The 19830-nt window shown below is 36.3% G+C and overlaps 1 pseudogene; it reads right to left on the bottom strand.

Moving 5' to 3' along the window:
* Positions 1-8017: 8017 nt before the first annotated feature.
* LOC112200881 lies at positions 8018-10316 on the bottom strand (annotated as a pseudogene).
* Between the last annotated feature and the right edge of the window lie 9514 nt (positions 10317-19830).

The following is a 19830-nucleotide window of genomic DNA, read 5'->3' as shown; positions in this document are numbered from 1 at the left end:
TGTTTCTGTTACTTTGCCATTTGCTTCTTGATACAATCTTTCATGCCATTTCAAGCATGCATACAATCTTCAAAATTTATATTCGCTTTCACCTCTGTAGCTAAATGAACTTTTGAACACAAATAATTTAAATACCTAGAAATACATTCATTTAATACACACAATTGTAACTGATTTAATCATTTATACTAACAGCTTTAATTGATCATCATATGTATCAAAACTCAACATGAACTGATCATGAACAACTATTTGAATTGCTTTTAATTATCTGAATTAAACATGTTACTAAAGCTTTGCTTGTCAACAATAAAGCTTAGCCTGTTGGGATAAATAGATATCAATTGATTGCTACCGTCGTTACTTTTGGTGGAGGAAGATTTTATTCCTTTTCAGTACCACATGATGATGGCAGAAATAATTCATATTTCGATACCTAATGGCAAACTATCAAGGCTTTGAATGAAGAATACAAACTAAGGGGTATAAGCATTAACTCATAAACTATAAAGAAGGTAACAGCTAAGTTAGAAGGGAAATACTAAACTCATCCCTAATAAATTAGGAGAATAAATCCTTATTCCAAACTATAAATAACTTGACTAAAAGGAAGAGAAATCTTAATTAAATTTGGAAACAAAAGAAAACAATCCAAACACTGCACTAATTAGCTTAGTCCTTCTATGTTAAGGACAATGAATCCTTAATCCAGACTAAGAGAAAAGAAGGGGTCTGACCCCATTGCATTTTGTACATAAACCTCTCTCCTTTATCTCATATTGCAATTGCACTAATCTGAAAACAGCTTAGGAAATTTGGGGATTTTTCTTGAAGTTAAGGAGTTCATCAAATGGCTACTAATGGAGAACGTACTTGTACAAAACGGCCTCCGAGCCCCTCTCCTGTAAGAAATTCCAAATTCTTTAAGGCAAACATGAGAATTTTGGTTACTGGAGGAGCTGGGTTCATTGGCTCTCACCTAATTCTTAATTTTAGAATACCCTAAACGTTGGCTGAGACATGGCATTCACCTAATTCTCCACGGATATGCACTTTATATAGAGAGAGCCAATACAATCAAGATACTTGAGATATAAATACATACAGAGGAAATAAGAATGTAGATCATTTACCTTTGCAGCTATCAAATATATTGAAGGATTAGGCTTTTACTCTGTCACACCATCACCTACAAACAAAAATGGAAGGATATTTGTGAACTTAAGTGTGAGCCAGGTATGCAAATGGAAAATCTACATGAGTATGACAAAATCACAATTTAACTGAGACTTTTCTAACTACCAAAAGACCATAACCTAGATCTTTATATAGCAAATTCCATTGTGCTATCATGTAGGTACCGACGAATGAACAGAATAAAAAATAAAAAATAAAACATGGGAGGTACAAAATCAGTCAACAAATAATGAAAATATGCTTCCAACATTGAACACAACAGAGAAGTTAGAAATTCAGTGCTTCTCCCAGTGATCTTTAGGCAGTTAAGCACTCAAAATTCCGTAGCTTCTTCAGTGCACACGGCCTTGGAATCTTCGAACCCCAGAGTCCCCCGCTTCTTCATCTTTAGCTAAATTCCGAAGCTTCACACAGAGATAGAGTGAGAGAGAGAGAGAGAGAGAGAGAGAGAGAGAGCTACAGACGACGAGCGGCGCAGAATTATCAGAGGGGGCCAAACTGGGTTTCACTTTTCAACGGGTTACTGCTCTACCCGTTGAAAGCTTTCCCAATGTTAGGCTAACAGAACTATAGTGAACTTCTCTATACACATCAAATTCCAATGAATCTGAACACAATCGTCCATTCAAAACCCAGACCCAAGTCAAAATAAGCTTCGGAAATATAGGCACTCACCGGAGTTGGAGTATCAGTCTTGCAAATGGGCATTGTGGCCTCCATTTCTCCAAAGCAAAGAGACCTAAGTAAACCCAGTCAAATCAAACAAAGAACAATATCAGTGTCACTAACAATCACAAACAAGTGAATTCTTAGATCTTGAACAAAATCTTTCAAAGACTAAAAAGAAATAAAAATCAAAAGAGACAGAGAGAGAGAGCAGGAAGAACCCGAAATATGCAAACCCAGAAACAAAGAACAAAGTGTGGAGGCCATTTGGACTAGTTGGGGTTTGAATCTCAGAGCAAGGATGTGCTGTCGTTGGATGAGAAGCATCGGCTTGCTGCGGAAGAGAGCTTGCCGGCAGAGGCGATGGCACCGGTGAGGGGACGGAGGAGGTTAATGAGGGAGAGACAGTAGCCACGGATCTCAAGCTCGAGATCCGGAGAGGGAGGTTGGGTCAGAGAGCGAGGCCGGGAACTCAGGGTCAGGGAGCGAGGTCGGGGACTCTAGGTCAGATCGGAGGTGGCTCCAGTCAGCTTAGGTCGGAGAATGAAGTCAGGGACTTGGAGCACGTCAGGTTGGAGAAGGATGTCGGGAACTCAAGGCAGGTCAGCTTGGAGAACGATGAGGTCGGCAAGGTGAATGAGCTGCTGAGTCTCACAGTTATTAGCTAGGGTTCGAAAGTTTGAGAGAAAGAGGAAAATAATTGGTCCCCGCGGTTCTCAAAGTTTAAAACTTAGTCCTTCCGCATTTTTTAAAATTTTTCGAACGAAACTTTTCTCATCGGTTACGAAAGTAACCGATGTCCATAATAATCATAGAAATCGGTTTTTTCACAAACTGATGTTAGCACAGTTTTTAACATCAGGTCCAATCCTGACCGATTTAATAGTGGCGATGTCTAATGACATTATTCTAGTAGTGCTATTTTACCATGACAAGCAATTTCTCTTATAGTCAAAACCTAAACACTATCTTACTAATTTGGAACATAATCAAAAGTTCAAAACTGTTGTGTGTTCAAGGTATGTACATCAATAATCTCTTTGTTTTTCTTTTCAAGAATTGGATTATAATTTTGTGGTCAAATAAAGTCCAACGCTTGCTATTTTAATTATGTTCTTGAATATTTTAGGGTTTAATTTATATGTTGAGTGCAGAGTAATTTGGTTATATGTCGACATACATGGGGAACAAGTTTACTAACAGTGCTGCAGTGTGAACAAAAGAATTAGAAAACTGGATCAATCATAGTCACCACATTCACCAGTTACCGGTACCAAGCCAAAAGGCTTATGATTTAATAGGTGTGAAGCTTTCATCTCTGCGTCATCGTGATAGTCATATATAGGATCATGAGTACCTGAGAGAAACACAAACACACCACCAATAGCAAATACCAATTCTAGATCGATCGTGGGGGGATGTCGATAACTCTTATGGGACCATATGCTTAACCCCAAATTCTTGTCCATCTGGTCTATAAAAGGGTTTTAACCCATTCATTGAAGCGTGAGGCCAGACCAAAACGTGCATTTCATGTCCTTCTGAGTTCCATGAAATTGCAGTGGAACCCAGTCTAGCTCTAATTCATGCAATCACTGAAAAGACAATGGTCAGAGTATAGCTATTAGTTTTAGAGAGTTTCTATTGGGACCTCTAAATCTGCTCACTTGACCTCACTCTATTGTGAATTATTAAATGACATATATAACCTACAATAAAATGACTATTAAGGACAATAATTATACCAAAAAAAATTGTTATATTTATTTTCTTTAGACTTTACAATTCAATAATATTAGATTACATTTTTTATTATTTTCCCTATCTATTTTAATTTTCCAATTTCACTACATACTCATTAAAGCATTCATTTATATTTAATAAGAAATAAAACTATGATTAAGATAAAAATGTATGATATGCATATTGAACGCATATTGGTCAGGGAGAACAAAATAAATTGTGTTATGACCTAAATCTAAATATATCCATTATATTTGCAAAAAGAAGGAAAAAAACAGAGCTACCAAATAAAAATAAATAAATAAAAATTAAATAATTAATCAAGATGGTACAAAAAATAGAGAAACATTAAGAAAAAATTATTAATCTTTTTTTTTTTGCACAGCTAAAAAAGAAAAAGTAAATAAAAAAATCACATATTTTTATTTTTATTAATTTTTAAAACTCAATACCTTGTGTTTGATTTTTTTTATTGGATAAGAGATTTATGTTGTCTGATTAAGGAATGGAGATGTAATTAAGATTTATAGAGTAATTAAATCATTGAAATGACTAAGTTTTTTATTATAAAGATCTTAGTTTGTTTGTAAATTATATGAGTAAGGTTATTTGAGGAACTTTAGTGAGGTTTAATGAGTAAATTTAGTATTTGAAAATTTGATAGGAGGTGTAAAAAGCATAGAAGTCAAATGAGTAAATTTGGAGGTTCCAATAGAAAAACTTTCACACTTGGATGAAAGTTTCTGTATCAATCCTCTATTTACATTGTTACATGCTTGCATGTCGTTCTGCATAAAAATCTATGCAGACATTGCTGATTGAGTCAAATAGGACGTGCAACTATCTGAACTGATATTGATGATCTCCCTCCTTGTTGGGGATATTTGATTTAACAAATATATATATATATATATGCATTATTGTTCCAGAATATATATTTAGTGATATACATGCTTGGTTAGTAATTGTTGCCTTCACGCTTCCTTGTGTTTCTGTATTGAACAACAGTTTAAGGAGTCTAGCCTAGAAGATTTATGTCTCCCTATAGTCTGCTTGTTTAATAGCCTGCACTTCGTATAGTTTAAGTCTACACTTCATATAGCCTTGCTGTTGTTATTTTTATAATTTTATTTTGTCTGATGCCTTGCTTCTGTTTATTCCATAAAGCATCATTGATATATATTTGTATTAACGCTATACTACTATCATGGTCACTTTCTTTCTTTTTTTCTTTTCTTTCAGATAATGAATCGGTTCATGGTTGTTCTTTATTACGGTGGGAAATGGGTGAACTCCCAATATACAAGTGATCAATCGAAATCAATGTTAGTCTCAAACAATGTTACCTACCAAGAGCTTGTGAAGGAATTATATCATCGGATTGGTATTAGTCCAAATCAATGTGGAATGAAATTGCATTATCAATATAAGAACAGCTTAGGGGTGTGCAACACAATGGAGATAGTTGACAATGAAGATGTAGCTAGTTGGGTGTGTGACAGCCTCTCAGTGCAACCTAACAAGATTCCATTCTACATTACTCTAGAATGCAGCTTATCAAGATCTGTAAGTGGAAGTAATCAAGGCATGAATAGTAGACCTAACCCATCTTTTCAGTATGATGATGTTGTCTCAACAATGTTCTCTACTGAGCTTGAAGATCAGAGTCCAATTGCATTGATCGAGTTCCCCGCATGAGCGAATAGTAGTAAACTCTGGGTTGGATAATGGTGGTAATGTCTCATACAAGAGAGGAAGATGAGTTTCCACATGCCACTTGGGATAATGAGAGTCCAATGGACGATGTAGAAATTGAAACTGAGCAACCTACGAATGCTAACTCTACTCCATCATCTTCTTATCTTAGCAAGAGAAGGCGCATAGAAGACTATGAGAATGTTGCATTTGTGGACACCAGTGACGATATTTTGGTAGGTCAGTTATATCCGAGTAAGAAAGCCTTGAAACAACATTTGGGCATGCTCGCAATAAGAAAGAATTACGAGTTTAAAGTGAACAAATCTGCTAGTGATCGGTTTGAAGTTAGGTGTGTGGATCCTAATTGTAAGTGGCGACTCCGCGCAATAAAGCTATAAGACTTGGCCTATTTTGAAGTAAGAAAGTTTCATAATGAACATTCTTGTTCGTTGGATATTATTCATCGTGATCATCGACAAGCAAGCAGCACTAGAAATTGCAAGGGGATCACCAGAGGAATCATTTGCTATACTTCCAACATATTGTGTTATGTTAGAGTGCAAAAATCAAGGTACAATAACACACATAGAAACTGATGAACATAATCACTTTCTATACTTTTTCATGGCAATTGGAGCCTCAATTAGAGGATTTCGTGATTCTATTAGGCCCGTGATTGCTATAGATGGTACATTTTTGAAAGGAAAGTACTTTGGAACCATGTTTGTGGCTGCATGCCAAGATGGAGAGAATCAAATATATCCTTTGGCATTTGGGGTGGTAGACTCGGAAAATGATGCCTCATGGTCATGGTTTTTGACAAAATTGAGAGGGGCCATTAGAGTTGTAGAGAACTTGGTTTTTATATCTGATCGACATGGAAGCATTGCCAAAGATGTGGATAATGTTTTTCCTGAAGCACATCATGGAGCCTGCATCTTTCACATAGCTAACAACCTGCAATCAAAGTTTGGCAAAAAAAATGAAGTTCCTTAAGTTATATTACACAGCAACAAAGAAGTACCAAGTATCCGAGTTCAATACATTGATGGATGACATTCAAAAAATAAAAGATGGAGAAGTCTGTAAATATCTTGAAGACATTGGGTGTCATAAGTGGGCAGGAGCTCATTTTATGGCGTACAGATACAACATGATGACATCCAACATTGCTGAATCTATGAACTCAAAGCTTAAAGATGCTAGAAAACTACTAATTACTACTTTAGTGGATCACCTAAGAGAGGTGCTTCAACAATGGTTTGTTGAACGACGTGATGCAGCAAGCTCCCTTAATACACACTTAACCAAATGGGCAGAAGACAAAGTGCGCAAAAACAACAATAGTGGTTCGCATATGCGGGTATGTATTCTAAAAATTAGTTTCATAATATTTGTACTTGTTATACTATATTATTTGATTTTCGATTCGGAACCATGCTCACTTTGGTTTCATTATACATTAGGTGTCTCCAATTTATCTCTATGCATTTCAAATACATGATCAAAGTCAAACATTTATAGTGGACTTAAATAATATGACTTGTACATGTCGAGAGTTTGATCTTGATCGACTTCCTTGTGCCCATGCAACTGTTGCCTGTAGAACTAAAGGAATATCAGTGTATAGCATGTGCTCCCAATTTTACACAGCCAATGCACTTATCTTAGCGTATGCGGAGCCTATTTGGCCAGTTGGGAATAAATGTGAGTGGGATGTGCCTGAAGATGTGCAGAACAAAATTTTCTTACCACCAATAAGACAAGTAGTACCTGGAAGACGTAAGACGGTACGAATTCCATTTGTAGGAAAGATGCAATTAGAAAAAAGTGTACAAGATGCGGTGGAGGAGGTCATAACCGTGCAACTTGCCAAAATCCAATTCCACTTGTTTGATGGAATGCGATCTTCCTATTAATGTTGTGTTTTAAATTACAACACTTTAATTCTATGTACTTACGTTTCAGTGCTGTAATTTTTTCTATTTGCTGCATTTTACTTCTTCACTAAGCTTGACATTAAAAAGTCATTTAGTCTCTGGAACCTTGTACATTGCTACTGTTGGTTTTTTTTTTTTTGGCTATTCAAACAAAGTATGAAAATGATATTTCCCTTTTCAATTAAAGCAAAGCAGAGCAATTGTACTCCACGGGTCAAAGCAAAAATATAGCAGATTGGTTTGTGTAGGTCAATAATATAAATTAGAGGAGAAAAATTTCAGAGTTTAAAAGTTCAAAATCTTCTGCTCACCGAATGAGAAAAAATTTCTTAAAAATTTTTAAATTTTTGTTCTAGGGATTTAATAAGGGTTTAGATGACTTTTTACCTTCTCAAATGGTCATTTTTCAACTAAATTAAACAACAAGGTTGTAAATAATTTTGAAGACCCAAAAGGGTCATTTAGCAAAATTTCTCTTGTTTTAGCACATGTGGCCGAGACTGGTAAATTGGCCAGCCACCACGTCCCACCACGTCTCTTCTCATCTCATTGACACAAGAAATGAAGGGCTTTGTGGAATATATGGCTTGACTTGAAAGTACATGAAGATGTTGCATTTTCTACAATCCCACACTTTAAGCAAGGGAAAATATTTGGTCTTTGCTTTACTCTTAAAGCAGAACACAAGATCCACCACCCAGTGTCCTGCAATCCGTATCTAGTCCTAGCATCTATTTTAAGAAAAGGAAAGGGAAAAATAAATCTACAAAATAATAGTCCTTCATGAAAATAGTAAATTGGAAATAACAACAAAATCCAGAACAGTTTCTTTCAAGGAAAAAAAAAGGTCAACGGATTAGTTAGATCACCAGGACAACAAAGGTACAGATCTTTGATTCACTACATGCACACCTAACGCTTTACCCATAAAAGAAGCAAAACAACGACAGCAATAATAATAATAACAATTATATTCAGAAGATGTTAGACCTGAGGCACTGGGGCCAATGAACAATGTGTGAGCTGGTTCCATCAGTTCAAGATGCTAACGGTGACTGCGGCTGTTTACTTCAACCAGGCTGTGACCTATGTCCCTTGTTACTTGCTGTGCTATTGCAAATTCTCGGATTTGCATTGCAGTGTCAAACTCACCGATTTCAGAATAGAAGTTTGAAGCTTGCAACAAAATTGCAGGGTCCTTTCCCTCAAGCTCCAATAAACTTTTTACTGTTCGCCTTCCCACTATTTCATTCTTGTGCACCCTACAACTTCGCAACAATGAGCTCCACATTACAGTCACCTTTTCCGGGTGCGTGTTGCAGCAACTCTTCAGCTTCATGTAGCAAACCTGCCCGGCCTAAAAGATCAACCATGCATGAATAATGCTTTCGGTCTGGGGAGACCTCATATAGCATTTCCATTGAATCAAACAACAATTTTGCTTCTTCAACCAGACCTGAATGGTTGCAACCACTTAACACGCACAACACTGTCACTTTATCAGGTTTCAAACCCTTTGCCACCATTTCCTGTAGCAAATGAAGACATTCACCTCCCATTCCATTTCGGGCATATCCATGGATAATCGATGTAAAACAGATGACATTTGGTAAAGGGAGTTCATCAAAAACCTGGCAGGAAAGCTTGACATGACCACATCTTGCATATGCTTCGATTAGTGAACACGAAACAGCAATATCAGATTCAAAACCTGACTTTACTGCACAACAATGAAGCAATTTGCAGCTGCCTAAACTTGCAAAAGCAGATACTGATAAAGCTTTTAGTGTCGTAGAAAGAGTAACTTCATCAAGACCAATTCCCTCATCAACCATCAAACCAAACATCTCCACCACATCCTCAATAACACCACAGTGCAGCAAAGATGTCATTAATGAGTTGCAACACTCCAAATTTCTATCACGACCATTTTCATATATGAACACTGAACTCTCAATGTCACTGCATTTCCCATACATATCTATCAGAGCAGATTGAATATGAAAACTCGCATCATGATCAAAACCCGATTTCACAACATAAGTGTATCTGCTTCCCAAGTTGAATATTCCGAATCCTACTAGCCAAATTCAAAAACCCAACAAATGAACGGATGGATGGCCTCTTCCCCCAAAACTGCATCCTAGTAAATAACTCAAGAGCATCAAGCAGCAAACCATTTTCGGTATAGACCCAAATAATCGAATTCCACGAAATCACATCCTCCACTGGAATAGCTTCAAATGCTTCTCTTGTATCAATCAAACTCCCACAAGCAGAGTACAAATCCACCAGAGCATTGGCAACAAACACATTCGATTCCAACCATCCCTCCTTCACAACACCACAATGGAGCTGCTTTCCTTCATCCAAAAGCTTCCCATTGCTACATGCACGTATCCAATAACAATAACTAAGCCCATTTGGATCCACACCATCCAACTTCATCCTATAATACATCCCAAACAGCTCATCCACTCGACCCAGTTCACAAAACCCACGTAACAACAAATTCCATACAGCCAAGTTTCTCTCCTGCAACTCATCAAACAACTTTACAGCTACATTTTCTTGCCCCATACGCAAGTAAAGGTCTACCAGGGAGCTCCCCACATACATATTCAAGCTAAACCCAAGAGACACCGCCCTGCAATGAACTTGAACCCCTTCTCTATAAAGCCCTGCATCAGTACAAGTCCCCAACACAGAAGAAAACGTCGACGCACTTTCTCTAATTCCTCGTGAAACCATATCAGTAGAGAGCCGAAAAGCCTGTTCTCGATGCCCAAATCGGCCATGCCCTGAAATAAGCAAGTTATATGTCACAACATCATACTGAGGCATTTCATCGAACACTTTGAGTGCATTGTTCAAGTCCCCAGATTTTATAAAGTGGCCTATTCTCCGGTTGTTGGAGTATACTTGGTCACTGGTATTGGGTTCAAAACACGAGTCGAAACCCAGAGATGAGGTTGATGAAGCTACAATGGGTATGCTCACAGAGGAAGACAATGATCGAAGAACTCGAAATGACCATCGAGCTCTCCGCGGTAAAATCAACATTTGAAAATCTAAACGGATATGGGAGGGGGTGTTTGAAATTTTGACTATATATACAAACCCTCGTGGACTTGAAAAGACTATAAAGGTCTTTGCCTTAGGTCACCATGTTTAAAGATTGAAGCTTGAAATATGAAATTGAAAGACTCATATGGATAATAAAATACAGGAAATAGGGGCAAATCTTTGCACCATTACAAGATTGATTTGAAATTTTCCATTTTTTACATCGAAACATCACCTGGACAATACGAAAGCCACACCGAAAAGCAACACGCTGATACATGCTATTAGTACGCTTTTACAATCACAATGATAATCAAACCATCAATTTACATTTAACAGCAGATGGCATGAAACATAAGGTTACAAAGAAGAAGCATTGCAACAATGGCGTTAGCATGTTGCAGCAAGAGCCTCCAGAAGAGACGCCACAAAGCGCATCTGAGTTTCTTCATCGATTCTTGAAAAGAGAGGAACATGGACAAATAGAGACTTGTGACCCTTTTCTTCTGCAAACCGGAGAGAATGGTAGTAGACGTAATTGCACACAAAGCGTCCCGCATCATCTGATACCGCCACATCGAATCCCTTCTTCTTCAAGATCTTAAGGATTGCATCAATTGAGCAAGAAGTCTTCAAGAACCAAATGGTGGAAAAGTTAGCACCGAAATACGTTGAGAGAGATAGGGGGGAGGGATTGCAAGAGCATAATATGTAGGTTTTCCAGATGGTAAGACAGAATGCCAAGTCCAAATTATAAGTTTAACAATACTAGAAATTATGCCCACGCTTTGCCGCGGGAGTTACTCGTATGAATTAGAACTACGTAATGGAAGAAAGAAATTATTACATAATATTACATGGTATCCCTGATCTCATAACATTACTGTTGTTCAGGAGAGTAATTGCTTGTGTAGACAACGATAGAGATCAATTCCGCGTGCTCTGCGGGTTGGTTATAAGTTTAACTACAACAAAAACAAACGTTCAAAATATTGTCCGTAATCAGAATATCTTTTACAGATTTGAAAATCTGGTATGTTAACCAGATACATACATGAGCGATTTTGATCCAATTAGGTACATCGGTGCTGCAAATAAAACCAAGAGCAACAGAAGATCAGAACTTTAAGAATCAAATTAATCAAACACGAAAATCAAGTCAAAATATTCTTCCAATTTCAGAGTAAAAAAAAAAAAAGTTAAAAATTTTCCTTATCAAACTTAAAAGCTGAAAGTTCATCAACTGTAATTAAAAAAAAAAAAAAAAGGGAGAGAGAGCAATTTTTTTGCCATGAAATGTTCCAATATTTGCAGAACATCTAGTGAACAATGAAATATCTAATTCCCTAATAAAAACTTCCATTCTTTCAATCGCTGTCCCAAATTTTTGTTTTGGGAGAGGAGGGGAGCTAGGGGGAGAAATAATCCCACAGAATTGCAATAGAATCATTTGAGCACCATGACGCCATAAGAGTTAGAAGTGTACATGTTATATATGCAAGTGCATCATCTGTAAATGATATAATCAATTTCCTAACCACATGTAAATGAAAACTTTCCTCCCATTTTTCAGAAACTACATGAAACAAAAGAGCACAAACAATCAAGCAATAATTGTGCTAAAACAACTCACTCCTCAAAATCTGATCTTTGAAGAGTAAAAGTATTCCCAATGTTAGAAAAACCAATACAGAAACAGCAACAAACTTTTTGCTATTTGTTAAGCAGCAGACAAAGGGTATTACCTGCTAGAGCATTTGCAAATGTCTTAATTTGAAAGTTGCTGCTTCCATCATTCTTTGCCACTGGTGCAAAATCTTGGCAAACATCCTGATCGAGATGTAGAATGTCTCTTTAGCTGCGACAGGCGCCATATATCTACCTTAAAGATAAAAAAAAATATTGAGGAACAATTGTGCTAGCAGATCGCCCAGCTAGAAATACACAAATAGTGCTAAATGATTCTTACACATTTAAACTGATAAATTCAGTTGTTAAAGCAAAGGAAACCAATAGCTTACAAACCCAGGTGTGATAGTTGGAAATTAGAGAAGCGAATAAAAAAATTGAGATACATATAGACACATATAGAGAATTACCTGACTTGCTGAAATGCTTTTAGCCAATATGTAATACATAAGAAGCAAGCAGCCATAGCTGCTGTAATCAACCAAGTTAAGCCTTTAAAGCTGAAGACTGAATTTGAAACTATGACCGAATGACTCAAGCTGGAAAAAACATGCAGATGCCAGACAAATTGGAATCGAAGCTTTCAGTAGAATCAGTTGATCTATTTTCTTGTATCTGTCACTGAAGCCTAGTGAAATTTTATCAAAAGATTATATGCCTTTTTGTAAAGGATGTTAAGGCTTTAACGTAATGCATAAATGAAGCATTTTACATTAACTGTTCCTGATTATTAGGCTAAAACGAAGCATAAACTTTTAGAAAATAAACAGACAGAAGAAAGCAGTAGTATATCTAAAAGATGTAGATACAGATCACAAAATGCAGAAACTTGAGAAAAGAAATTCATCAGTTAAAAATTTTGTTTCTTGCTGGAACATGGTGCAATTTGTTTCGTTTGAGGAAGATGACTTTGTTAATCATAAAGTTAACCATTTCATGACAACACCAAAAGCTACTATGCTAAGTTAATTGAGCACTATAGAGATGTTTGAACGAAAAGACAATGGATTCAGATTCATTCACAACTAAACAATAATTCTGGTAAAAGGAAACAAAGTTTATATAAGAGGATTATAAAACATGAAAAGAAATAATGATCAAAATATGAAAGATGATAACTCACTTAGACACTGCTGGCCATTGTACTGGGGCCCAAACGCATTTTTTGTGATCAATTCCAGCAAGTTATCTAAGAATCCAAACTAAACCAAAAGCGTGGGCCAGAGAACACCCACCTGGTTTGAACCCCTTATATAAATTCCACATCTTGAATTCCTGAAAAAAAAAAAAAAAAAAAAAAATGGATGTTAAACCTTAAATTGCAGGACTCAAACTTTAATCTGCAATATGCATAGGCATGCCTTACCTTCGAATTGCTCAAAGGTCTTCTTCTTTCTGTTTCAATCATGACAATAGCACGTGATCGATTGGATCCCTGCAAATATAGATGATGAATATCATGAAATTAATTCATCATTTTCTCCCAATATTCATATCAAATCAATTGCACAACTAAACCAAACCAAACTAGGCCTCATCATATGGCCCTTGGGCCCTAAGCCCGCCCGGCCCGGCCCTTCCATTAGGGCGGGCCGGCCCGACCCTTTTTTATTTAGGGTAGGGTATGGGTCACACAAATAAAGCCCGGCCCTACCCTACGGCCCGGCCCGATTGAGCCCATAAGGGCTAGGCCCGGCCCGGCCCTTAAAGCCCGGCCCTAAAATTTATATTTTATTTTTGTTATTTTCTATTACATGTGTTATATGTATAAAAGTAATAAAACTATGGAAGTGTAGAAAATTATTTCAATCTACCATATTAGGAAATGAGTCTTTTAAATTGAGCCATATTTTGAGAAGAAAAAAATAATTTTTTTAAAGAATTAACCGTTAATTCGGCAAAAACACCGCCGTTTTAATATAATCTTATGGGTATTTTAATATTTACCAATAATTACTGTTAACTAATTAACTGTAATAATTACAAAGATATTATTTCAAATTGGACAATATATTCATGTAATACCAATTTTGAAATAAATCAAGTAATCAACATAACTAAAAATAATCAATTGGTCGAGTTGAAACCTTTTTACCAATATAATGTTAACTTCTTAATGAGCAAAATGGGGGACGAAATGGAATTTTTTAAAATGAACCACTGGATGTTGTTTGCATATGAATATATGTTAGTGGTAGAAATTTCAACAATTTCCACATTCGGTTGGACCTCGATCTACCCGGTCAACTCAATACCCTAAATAGAACATAAAACAAATATGTTCTTAACCAGTCCTTGGCAATTCACTTTTTTCGATCTTTCAGCTCCCACACTCTCATGGGTAGGGGGTCTAGTTATGGATGTCAAAATTCCGCAACGTTTGTCCGCGCATGGTGCCGCTCCCCTTAGGGAAGTTTGCTTGTGCAAAGCGTTGACCGCTCCATTAGGTGCCTTATTCACGGCGGATCGGCCTAATTTCTTTACACAATACCTATCACTATTGTATAAACATATAAGAATTTTCAGATTGATCGATTTTCATTTCAAAATTTTTGGATCGCACATAATCCTTATATGTCTTGTAATGTAGTATAACTAGTTTATTAGGCTTGTTACCCTCCATGAGCAAAATGAGGGACGAAATGGAATTTTTTAAAATGAACCGCTGGATGTTGTTTTCATATGAATATATGTTAGTGGTAGAAATTTCAACAATTTCCGCATTCGGTTGGACCTCGATCTACCCAGTCAACTCAATACCCTAAATAGAACATAAAACAAATATGCTCTTAACCGGTCCTTGGTAATTCACTTTTTTCGATCTTTCAGCTCCCACACTCTCATGGGTAGGGGGTCTACTTATGGATGTCAAAATTCCGCAACGTTTGTCCGCGCATGGTGCCGCTCCCCTTAGGGAAATTTGCTTGTGCAAAGCGTTGACCGCTCCGTTAGGTGCCTTATTCAAGGCGGATCGGCCTAATTTCTTTACAAAATACCTATCACTATTGTATAAACATATAAGAATTTTCCGATTGATCGATTTTCATTTCAAAATTTTTGGATCGCACATAATCCTTATATGTCTTGTAATGTAGTATAACTAGTTTATTAGGCTTGTTACCCTCCATGAGCAAAATGGGGGACGAAATGGAATTTTTTAAAATGAACCGCTGGATGTTGTTTTCATATGAATATATGTTAGTGGTAGAAATTTCAACAATTTCCGCATTCGGTTGGATCTCGATCTACCCGGTCAACTCAATACCCTTAATAGAACATAAAACAAATATGCTCTTAACCGGTCCTTGGCAATTTACTTTTTTCGATCTTTCAGCTCCCACACTCTCATGGGTAGGGGGTCTACTTATGGATGTCAAAATTCGGCAACGTTTGTCCGCGCATGGTGCCGCTCCCCTTAGGAAAGTTTGCTTGTGCAAAGCGTTGACCGCTACGTTGGACGCCTTATTCACGGCGGATCGGTCTGATTTCTTTACACAATACCTATCAATGTTGTATAAACATATGAGAATTTTCAGATTGGTCAATTTTCATTTCAAAATTTTTGGATCTCACATAATCCTTATATGCCTTGTAATGTAGTATAACTAGTTTATTAGGCTTGTTACCCTCCATGAGCAAAATGGGGGATGAAATGGAATTTTTTAAAATGAACCGCTGGATGTTGTTTTCATATGAATATATGTTAGTGGTAGAAATTTCAGCAATTTCCGCCTTCGGTTGGACCTCGATCTACCCGGTCAACTCAATACCCTAAATAGAACATAAAACAAATATGCTCTTAATCGGTCCTTGGCAATTCATTTTTTTCGATCTTTCAGCTCCCACACTCTCATGGGTAGGGGGTCTACTTACGGATGTCAAAATTCCGCAACGTTTGTCCGCGCATGGTGCCTCTCTCCTTAGGGAAGTTTGCTTGTGCAAAGCGTTGACCGCTACTTTGGACGCCTTATTCACGGCGGATCGGCCTAATTTCTTTACACAATACCTATCACTATTGTATAAACATATAAGAATTTTCAGATTGGTCGATTTTCATTTCAAAATTTTTGGATCGCACATAATCCTTATATGCCTTGTAATGTAGTATAACTAGTTTATTAGGCTTGTTACCCTCCATGAGCATTGTCAGATTGGTCAATTTCCATTTCGAAATTTTTGGCCCGCCCGAATAAGCCATATATTTTTTTCTATTTTTAATTACGTTTCTCTTTTTTCTATAATATGCAATTTATCTCTTTCTTTGTAATTGATTTCATAAGTTTTGTTTTCTTTAATTTCTATTTTCTTTGTTAGACAACAATTAATATTGGGAGATTTATATAGATAGTTAATTGAATATAACCACCTTAAGTAAGATTAATAAATGTTATAAGTTACAAGTATTACATTAATATAAAATATGTTCAATAAAAAACAATGAGTCTTTTATCACCAATATATACCATTAAGCCATATTTTGAGAAGAAAAAAATAATGTTTTTTTTTTTGTTAAACAAAATAAGGCCCTTTTTGGCCCATTTCAGCCCTATTTGGCCCTATTTGAGGGCCGGCCCGACCCAGCCCTTTCGGCCCTAACGGATCGGGCTTTTCGGGCGGGTAAGGGTTAGCATATTTAAGCCCTGGCCCGACCCTACCCGGCCCTAAATTTTGTTGACTTTGACTAGGCCCGGCCCGGCCCGACCCTAAGCCCTAAAATTTAGGGTAGGGCCGGCCCTAGCCCGGCCCATGATGACCCCTAAACCAAACAATGACGTAAAAAGGGAAAGACTCAGCTAGTTCAAATTAATAAAAGAAATTGGTAAGTGTAAATGAATGAAAAAGCTTGGGTAACTCACCAAGTTTGTGCTGATGTTGATCTTGATGGAGAAGTTTGATGTCGGCTAAAAGCAGATGCTGACGACAATGGATAGTACCGGATATCCCTCTTTTATATATATATATATATATATATATATATATTCAACTATTCAGGGCAAAACTGTAATCCCAAAATGGAATTCATTTCGAACACTGTTTGTCCGATTGTGAAATCTGGAAGAATCGGTATTCTTCGTTTTGTTTGGACTTGATAATATCCTTATTGGCTTTTGCCATCAGTCCACTGGGTTTTCAGACAATGTCAAATCTCAATTGAACCAGCCGACATCAAACACCAAAGAAGAACCTGAAATTCTAATGGAAAAAGAAGGACAGAAGCGTCTTTTAACCTCTTCCAATGGCAAAAGACGCATATGCCCAGCTGACATAGTATGAAAAAAACGTGTAATTCGGAGAAAAATTCAAGGGCAAAATGGCCTTTTCGACCTGATGAATAGTAATAACAGTAACCAGCCCACCGGCCTTTCGTATATAGTATATAACTAGAAAATATACTCACGCTTTGCTGCGGAATTTATGGTTACGAATGAGTTCGTCGGACGTGGAACTCCTTTAAATTAGATACCAGAATTTTTATATAAAGATTGAAATTATGTTTTTCTTGGTATTACAATGTATAAATTGAATTGAAGTATGCTGCTCAGCTGCTGAGATAGCTATTGGGGTGATGCATGCTTAAATGTAGTGTTGTTCTGAACGGATGGAGTTTTTTGTGCACTCTTGCAAGATGTTTGAAGAATTAATAAGGATAGCATTATTATATTAGAGGGCAAAAGGTAATTATTAGGATCTAGAAGTTATCTTCATCATAACACAAATTAAAATGAAATAGAGTTTCGAAATGAAGTTACTTTGGAAATTTATTACAAACCTCTTGCAAGTCCAGCAAATAACCAAAACCAAAGAAGGCCCGTCTTTCGCTGTCTGTACAGACCAAGCAAAGAATCAAAAACTTTTATACCTTAACAATTCGGTTAAGGAGAGCTAAACAATGTAGATTGAAAAATGAATGTATATAAAGAGCTAAACTTTAATTAGCCATAGTTTTGCGGCAATTGAACACTATGCGTTGATTTTTAGAATAGTTAAATACTGAAGCACAATAGTTAACATCAGAAGGCGTCTCTCAAAGTTCAACATGATTAGATCAGTTACTGACAAAAATTGTTCAGTAACTTTACCACTGGTGACTACCTATTTTTGGTTTAAAATTTTCTGGCCATGCTATGTTATTCTTTATAAATTAGTGTCTTTACTATGTATGGCCTTTTGGTTGCTGTTAATCAGTTGTTATCAAAGATTGGACCTTGTTGACTTGGATCTTAATTGTGATTCCCAATTACTTTGATGACATTGATTGCATCATTGTTAACTTCAAGCTTCCTGAAGTTTTCCCCTACTTCAAAAAAGTCCTATTAACTCTGTTAGGGGCTTAGCTGGTCAAAACTGACAGAAAGCAAAAATTGAGAGAAAGCTGAATACCAATTTATGGTAACAAATTTTGAAGACCCTGCAATTCATGTTCCTACCTAATACTATCAGTGAATCAAAAGAAATTAAACGAGCTAGCAAAATGTCAAAATCGGACCCAAAATTACTTAATGATTACAATTGATCTAGAAAAATGACAAATAGAGCAATGTTCTGACATGTTTTCAAATTATAATTTGCTTATCATAGAACTCCTTTGACCAAAAACCAAATGGTCCAAGGCACACAACAGAACCTGCATTAGAAAAGAATCATATTTTAACAGACATAGATCAGACCAAAAACCAGATCTTTTTTTATTTTCTTTAGTTTAGTTTTTGTTTCTAACAGTACCAAAAGAGTTTGGTTCTTTGAACTATTCAAAAAGTAGAGGAAATGCTACAAAATCAGACGAAATTTCATATATAAATGATTGAATAATATGATAATTGAATTCCCTCCTGTATTTGATTTGATTTTGTTCTTACTAAGAAAACAAAAAAACAGCAGAGGCTTTTGTTTTGAGATGTAATAAAAGTTCGGAAATTAAGTTTTATCAAGGGAAAGACATTCATTTTGTAATAATCAATGTTATCAATCAAAATCGTACTATCTACCTTTTACAAAGCAAACAAAGATTGATTTGTTCTGTTGTCTTCTGTATCTCAGTGGTTGGAGTTTTACGAATCCTGGAAAATGAAGAAAACTAATTGATCAGTCACTGTTAAGAAGATAATAATTGACAATGAATGTACTATACTTTGAGGCTGGATAATAGTCAATCTAGATGTTGACAGAGGCTTCCCCAAGATGATGGATTAGCCGTTTTCTTATTCAAGTAATAGGATTTTGTTTCATTACCTGTGGTAGCATATAGTAAGTTGTAATGCATTTTGAAACAAAGTTGAGCAAGGGTTGTGAAAAATGGTAGAAAAGGTTGGTGAAGTTTGAAGAGTCAAAGCATAAGGACCTTAGAGATATCATCGGATGATGAATAGATAATGAAATAACAAAAGCATCAATGAATAGGCAAAGATAATGAAAAGATAGCAAGAGATTAGTTTGCATCGTGATTCTTGACATATAGATGTTAGCCAAATAGCCACCCTCAAGTATAAGGGGTACAAGTAATAGTATAGGGATTTAAGAAAGGTTGTCGAACCCACGAGGATTGGATTCCTTTCACTAGCTAGGGTGTTAACCTAAGGAGAGCTAGAATATGCAAATGTACAATCACAAACCTAAATTCACAAGGAAATCTAGGCTCATGGTGAGTATGTGCATTGTGGTGGTAGTGAAAATGTTTGTTGGATAGAGTAGTGAACCAAATTAAATTAAATGCTCAAATGTAAACTAAATTGCTCTAAACTAAACTAGTAATATAATGGATGAAGTTAGGGGTTGGATTGTCTACCACTAACCTCCCTTGCAAGTATTGAAGTTCAAATACAAGTGATGCTAT

The sequence above is a fragment of the Rosa chinensis genome, chromosome 4 (genome assembly GCF_002994745.2).
Source record: "Rosa chinensis cultivar Old Blush chromosome 4, RchiOBHm-V2, whole genome shotgun sequence".
NCBI classification, from domain to species: Eukaryota; Viridiplantae; Streptophyta; class Magnoliopsida; order Rosales; family Rosaceae; genus Rosa; species Rosa chinensis.
This window is presented reverse-complemented; position numbering and strand designations above follow the sequence as displayed.